This window comes from Eriocheir sinensis, chromosome 19 (genome assembly GCF_024679095.1).
Source record: "Eriocheir sinensis breed Jianghai 21 chromosome 19, ASM2467909v1, whole genome shotgun sequence".
Taxonomy (NCBI): domain Eukaryota; kingdom Metazoa; phylum Arthropoda; class Malacostraca; order Decapoda; family Varunidae; genus Eriocheir; species Eriocheir sinensis.
The window spans coordinates 7,957,999-7,964,576 of record NC_066527.1 but is presented as its reverse complement, the minus strand read 5'-3'; positions in this window follow the sequence as shown (position 1 = coordinate 7,964,576).

Here is a 6,578-nt window from a genome sequence, read left to right as displayed (position 1 = left end):
TAGGGCGGTGAAAACGCGGCAGTTCTGTCGCGGCAGGAACGCTTTGCAGTCTATACATGGCTTTTTCTGAGCAGTACTGCTTGGACCATAGTACAGGATGGATGTCGTTCAAACAGGATGTATTTTGGCGATTGATATTTTGCAACAGTGGCAGAACTGCTTTCAAACCGCCAGTATAGAATGATACACCGTAGAAACGCGGCGGTGGCAACGCGTCCAGAGGCGTTGCCACCGCCTGCTGCCCGTGTACCGCCGACAGCCAAGGCGGTAGAAACGCTAGTAGACAGAATATTTGCTTTCCATTCACTTAGTATTGAATAATTTAAGAGGCGGTAACTGGGCAGTAGAAACGCGGCGTTTTCACCGCTAGTATAGAATGGGCCTTACATGGCACACTAAACACCGAGCCAGCAACAAGGTTCAGAGGAAGGGTGTGGGCAACACACCTCCAAGTAAAGGAGAGATTTATGTTCATGGATGGTGAGGTTAGGTGTGGTTAAGTTTACAGGAGCTGCCTTGAATAAGCCCACCGGCCTTGCAAACTCCTTATGTTCTTCTTTTCTCTATCTCTCTATCTCTCTCCATCTACCTCTAATACTTTTCACGTGTACGTACATTAAGAGAGTTTCCGGAGACTAGAAGGCTGTGTCCGAGGGAACACTAATGTCTTTGGGGGTTGACGCAACAAGTCCATATTTCTTTGAACATGTTGACTGACCACTAAACGCACAGCGGACAATACTTTTCTTCTCAAGGTCCTTTGCTCTTTAACAACTCGGCGTGAATTAGCCACACAGCAATTCCTCGTGAGTGAAGCAATGGCACCCAAGCTGTTTTTGTAATCTTTTCTCTTAATTTCCTCGATGATGCAACATTGCGGCGGAACTTAGGAGTCAAAAGACTGCTCGTAAGAGGAGAGGAGTTGATGAGACGAATAGCCTTAGACTCCACTTTGTCCAAGAGAGCTGTGTCCTTACCAGTTCCCCTTTTCTTTCCATCTCTTCCTACATCTGTCCGTAATTCAATCTTTATAGCTTCAAATTCTCACACCAGTCCCCCAAAACCTTCAGAATCCCTTTATATAGGATCCAGCACTCTTTAACAGGACCTTAAGAGCAGAATCCACGACCCTCTTCTGTCTGGCTCTCCTCCGTTAAGACTAAGACCTCGAAGCGTTCACGAAGTATGCCAAGAAGAGCCCTTTGAGTGTTATTTTTCCGCAAAGCCGCCCAAGACGCGATGAAGAAGCCGGCGAAGGTGCTCCTGACCTGGGCAGGTGAAAAAAATGTGCGAAGCAAGGGTATGGGGTGAGGTGAGGTGAGGTGATGAAGGTGTAAAGTAAGGTAAGGTAGTGAAAATAAAGGAGGCAAGGTAAGGAAAGGTAAGGAAAGGAAAGGTAAGGTAAGGAAAAGTGAGTTGAGGTGAGGAAAGTACAGCAGAACAGCGAGAGGAAAGGCAAGGTAAGGTTAGGTAAAGTTATGTGAGGTAAGGTAAAGGTAAGGTAGGGTACGATTATTTTTTTTTTTTTACAACAAAGGAGACAGCTCAAGGGGACAAAAAAAAGGAAACAATAGTAAAAAAAAAGCCCGCTACTCGCTGCTCCTATAAAAAGAATCAAGAGGTGGGTGGAAGAGAAGAGGAGTGGGGAGGGGGAGAGGTTCGATACCTCCTCTTGAAAAAGTTCAAGTCGTAGGCAGGAGGAAATCCAGATGAAGGAAGATTGTTCCAGAGTTTACAGGCGTGAGGGATGAAAGAGTGAAGATGCTGGTTGACTCTTGCATAAGAGGTTTGGACGGTATAGGAATGAGCATGAGTAGAAAGTCGTGTGCAGCGGAGCCGCGGGAGGGGGGAGGCATGCAGTTAGCAAGTTCAGAAGAAGGTGAAGTGAATTGAGTTGATATCTGATAAGGTAAAGTTAGGTAAGGTAAAGAGGAAAAAAAATAAGGAGAAGAAAGGTAAGGAAAGTAAAGGAAGAAAAAGGAAAAGGAAAGGATGGAAAGGAAAGGTGAGGTAATAGAGGTTGAGTTGGTATCAGATTAAGTAGGTAAAGAAAATTAATGTTTTAGGAAAAGGACAAGAAAAAGGAAGATAAGATAAAGTAATTAAGGTAAGGAGTAAGTTAATGTGTGGCTAATAATGTGTGTGTGTGTGTGTGTGTGTGTGTGTGTGTGTGTGTGTGTGTGTGTGTGTGTGTGTGTGTGTGTGTGTGTGTGTGTGTGTGTGTGTGTGTGTGTGTGTGTGTGTGTGTGTGTGTGTGTGCAAGCGTGTGTGTGTGTGTGTGTGTGTGTGTGTGTGTGTGTGTGTGTGTGTGTGTGTGTGTGTAAGCAAGCAAGCGTGTGTGTGTGTGTGTGTGTGTGTGTGTGTGTGTGTGTGTGTGTGTGTGTGTGTGTGTGTGTGTGTGTGTGTGTGTGTGTGTGTGTGTGTGTGTGTGTGTGTGTGTGTGTGTGTGTGTGTGTGTGTGTGTGTGTGTGTGTGTGTGTGTGTGTGTGTGTGTGTGTGTGTGTGTGTGTGTGTGTGTGTGTGTGTGTGTGTGTGTGTGTGTGTGTGTGTGTGTGTGTGTGTGTGTGTGTGTGTGTGTGTATGTGTGTGTGTGTTTTACAGCAGAGGAGTCAGTTCAAGGACATAAAAAAAAAGATAATAAATTTAAAAAAAAAAGCCCGCTACTCACTGCTCCTAAAAAGAGTTAGGGGAGTGGCCGAAAGATAGATCAATTTCGAGAGGAGAGGTGTCCTGATACCCTCCTCTTGAAATAGTTCAATCGTAGGCAGGAGGAAATATAGATGAAATAAGATTGCTCCAGAATTTACCAGCGTGAGGGATGAAAGAGTGAAGATGCTGGTTAACTTTTGCGTAAGGGATTTGGACAGAAAAGGGATGAGCTTGAGTAGAAAGTCGTGAGTGGCGAGGCCGTGGGAGGTGGGGAGGCATGCGATTAGCAAGTTCAGAAGAGCAGTCAGCATGAAAATATCGATAGAAGATAGAAAGAGGCAAAAAGGCGGCGAAATTTAAGAGGTAGAAGACTATTAGTAAGAGGAGGAGAGCTGATGAGACGAAGAGTCTTAGACTCCACTCTGTCCAAGAGAGCTGTGTGAGTGAAGCCCCCCCCCACGTGAGATGCATACTCCATACGAGGGCGGACAAGGCCCTTGTAAATGGATTGCAACTGTACGGGAGAGAAGAACTGTGTGTGTGTGTGTACGTGTGTGTGTGTGTGTGTGTGTGTGTGTGTGTGTGTGTGTGTGTGTGTGTGTGTGTGTGTGTGTGTGTGTGTGTGTGTGTGTGTGTGTGTGTGTGTGTGTGTGTGTGTGTGTGTGTATGTGTGTATGTGTGTGTGTGTGTGTGTGTGTGTGTGTGTGTGTGAGAGAGAGAGAGAGAGAGAGAGAGAGAGAGAGAGAGAGAGAGAGAGAGAGAGAGAGAGAGAGAGAGAGAGAGAGAGAGAGAGAGAGAGAGAGAGAGAGAGAGAGAGAGAGAGAGAGAGAGAGAGAGAGAGAGAGAGAGAGAGAGAGAGAGAGAGAGAGAGAGAGAGAGAGAGAGAGAGAGAGAGAGAGAGAGAGAGAGAGAGAGAGAGAGAGAGAGAGAGAGAGAGAGAGAGAGAGAGAGAGAGAGAGAGAGAGAGAGAGAGAGAGAGAGAGAGAGAGAGAGAGAGAGAGAGAGAGAGAGAGAGAGAGAGAGAGAGAGAGAGAGAGAGAGAGAGAGAGAGAGAGAGAGAGAGAGAGAGAGAGAGAGACAGAGAGAGAGAGAGAGAGAGAGAGAGAGAGAGAGAGAGAGAGAGAGAGAGAGAGAGAGAGAGAGAGAGAGAGAGACTCGCGAAGATAATGCTCTCCCGCCTAGTCACACAGCTAGCTGAACAAAATTTCCCTGAGCCAGTGCGGCTTTAGAAAAGACAGAAGCACAACAGACATGGTCTTTTGTCTGCGTCAGCTTCAGGAGAAGGCAAGATAGCAAAACAATGATCTGTTTGTTGCTTTTGTCGATCTAACAAAGGCATTTGATACTGTCAATCTACCCCTTTTAGGGAAATTTTAGAAAAAATGGGAGTTCCTCCAAAATAGCTGATGATCCTAAAGCAACTGCATGATGGGATGCAAGCCCGGGTCCAGGTCTGCCGCTCACTATCTGAACCCCTTGATGTAAAGGTGGGATTTAAACAAGGATGTGTACTTGCCCATGTTCTTTTCAACATTTATCTGTTAGCGTTGACCCAGTTGGCCCCGGCTGCCATTGGGAGAGATGCTGGTATCACCATACAGTATCGAATTGATAGCAGCCTCTTTAACATCCACCGCTTCCGGGCCAGAGCCCAAGTCTCCGCCACCAAAATGATAGAATTACACTATGCTGATGACTGTGCCATTATTGCACGTGATGCTGCATCGCTTCAAACTATTCTTGATACTCTCTCATCTACCTACTCTGCAATCAATGCACAGAAAACATAAATCATAACACAGTGTATAAACCCCCAGAAGTACCTTTCCACTTTCACATCAATGGAGGTCCCATAAAAATAGTAGAGAATTTGACATACTTAGGCAGTGTTGTCTCCTCTGACTGATCTCATGATCTAGAAATTGAGAGGAGAGTAAACCTTGCCTCCACTGCTTTTGGCCGCCTAAGAGAAAGGGTCTTCTCAAATAACAACCTTCGAGTAGACACCAAGGCTGATGTGTACAGGGCTGTATGCATATCCACACTGCTTTACGGCTCTGAGGGATGGACCTTATACAGACGTCAGATAAACATACTGGAGAAGTTCCACATCCAATTCATCCAAACGATTGTGGGAGTGACATGTAAAGATAAAGTAACCCACGACGAGCTCTACCATCGGACTCAGACCTGCCGTATAGAATCCCTCCTGGCAGAGCGACACCTGCGCTGGCTGGGTCACATCATCAGAATGCCTCAACATCGACTACCAATGCAAATGCTATATGGCCAACTTAGTGGAGGAGGTAGAACTACAGGAGGTCCAAAGAAGCGTTATAAAGATCGATGCAAAACCCTTCTAAAGACGAGCAACATCCAACCCAAAGACCTCGAGACACTGACGACGGACAGGCAAGCTTGGAGGGCTGCATGTGTAAATGGAACCACCAGAATCAAACAAGAGAACTCAAGAAAAAGAGCAGATCAACGTATTCGACGACACCAACGCAACCTAGGAGCCGCACCTGTGGGACAACATCCCTGCCACAGGTGTGGTAAAGTGTGTGGCTCACGCATAGGACTCAACAGCCATCTCCGGTGACACCAACAGAACGACCCTTGAGCATCGTCTTCATCATCATCATCATCTGCAGTGCAGTGTCGTCATCGACATCGATGGACTGCCACAAGCAAGTGTGTGTGTGTGTGTGTGTGTGTGTGTGTGTGTGTGTGTGTGTGTGTGTGTGTGTGTGTGTGTGTGTGTGTGTGTGTGTGTGTGTGTGTGTGTGTGTGTGTGTGTGTGTGTGTGTGTGTGTAATAATAATAATAATAATAATAATAATAATAATAATAATAATAATAATAATAATAATAATAATAATAATAATAATAATAATAATAATAATAATAATAATAATAATCGGTTTATTAAGAGATAGCAACTGTAAAGCTGAAAATATACATGTTACAAATACAATATTGAATTACAATAAAAAGGGGAAAAGTACAATATGAAAGAGGTACCGGGGGTCTGTGGTAAACACTGGGAAAGTTGTGATGAAAATGTTTAGGGAGGGGGGGGGGAGGTGCGGTGGTGGAATGCAGTGCGTTTGTGCGGTAGTCTTCCGGTGGCGGGTCAGGTGTTAAGCCACAGGTCAGAAAGGGTCAGGTCGCGGCTGATGGGGGACGGGGTGCAGGTACAGGCGGTTTCGACCATCACTCAGTTTATGGGCTTAGCGTAGATCTTCTAATCTGCATCCAGCCGGCGAAACAAGAAGGGAAGAGGATGACAAGCGAGAGAGTAGGCGTGGGAACGTCTGTCGTCATGCACCTGGTCTGCACTGCCTTTTATGTTGAGGGGAGTGCTGATTGCCTCACCCATGACTCCACCTGAGTGACGGGCCTCAACACTGCACTGCACCTGAAGCGACTTAACGCAGCCGGATGATGGTCGGGCTGGTGTACCTGGGATGACCTGGGGGGTCGGCCGGATGGTATGGCCGCGGCGGCGTCACACTGCCATTAATTTTTCAGTGTCATTAACGGCACCACAAACGCACTGCACTCACTGTCTGTCACCGCGATGAAGCTTGATGGCACAAAAGTTTTTTACGGAGTTGGGATTTTGATGAAATGGGAGAGGGGGACGTAGGGGATGGGGGAGGGGGGGGGTCCACAGGCTGACCCCTGGCTGCTCCTTTCGGAGCACCGCGGCCCACGTCTGACCTCGGTCAGATCTGGGCCAAGTGTGTGTGTGTGTGTGTGTGTGTGTGTGTGTGTGTGTGTGTGTGTGTGTGTGTGTGTGTGTGTGTGTGTGTGTGTACGTGTATATGTGTGTGTGTGAGTACGTGTGTAATTATAATAATAGTAATAATAATAATAGGTTTATTAAAGTATGGCAGCCGTTAGGCTGAAAATATACAAATTAG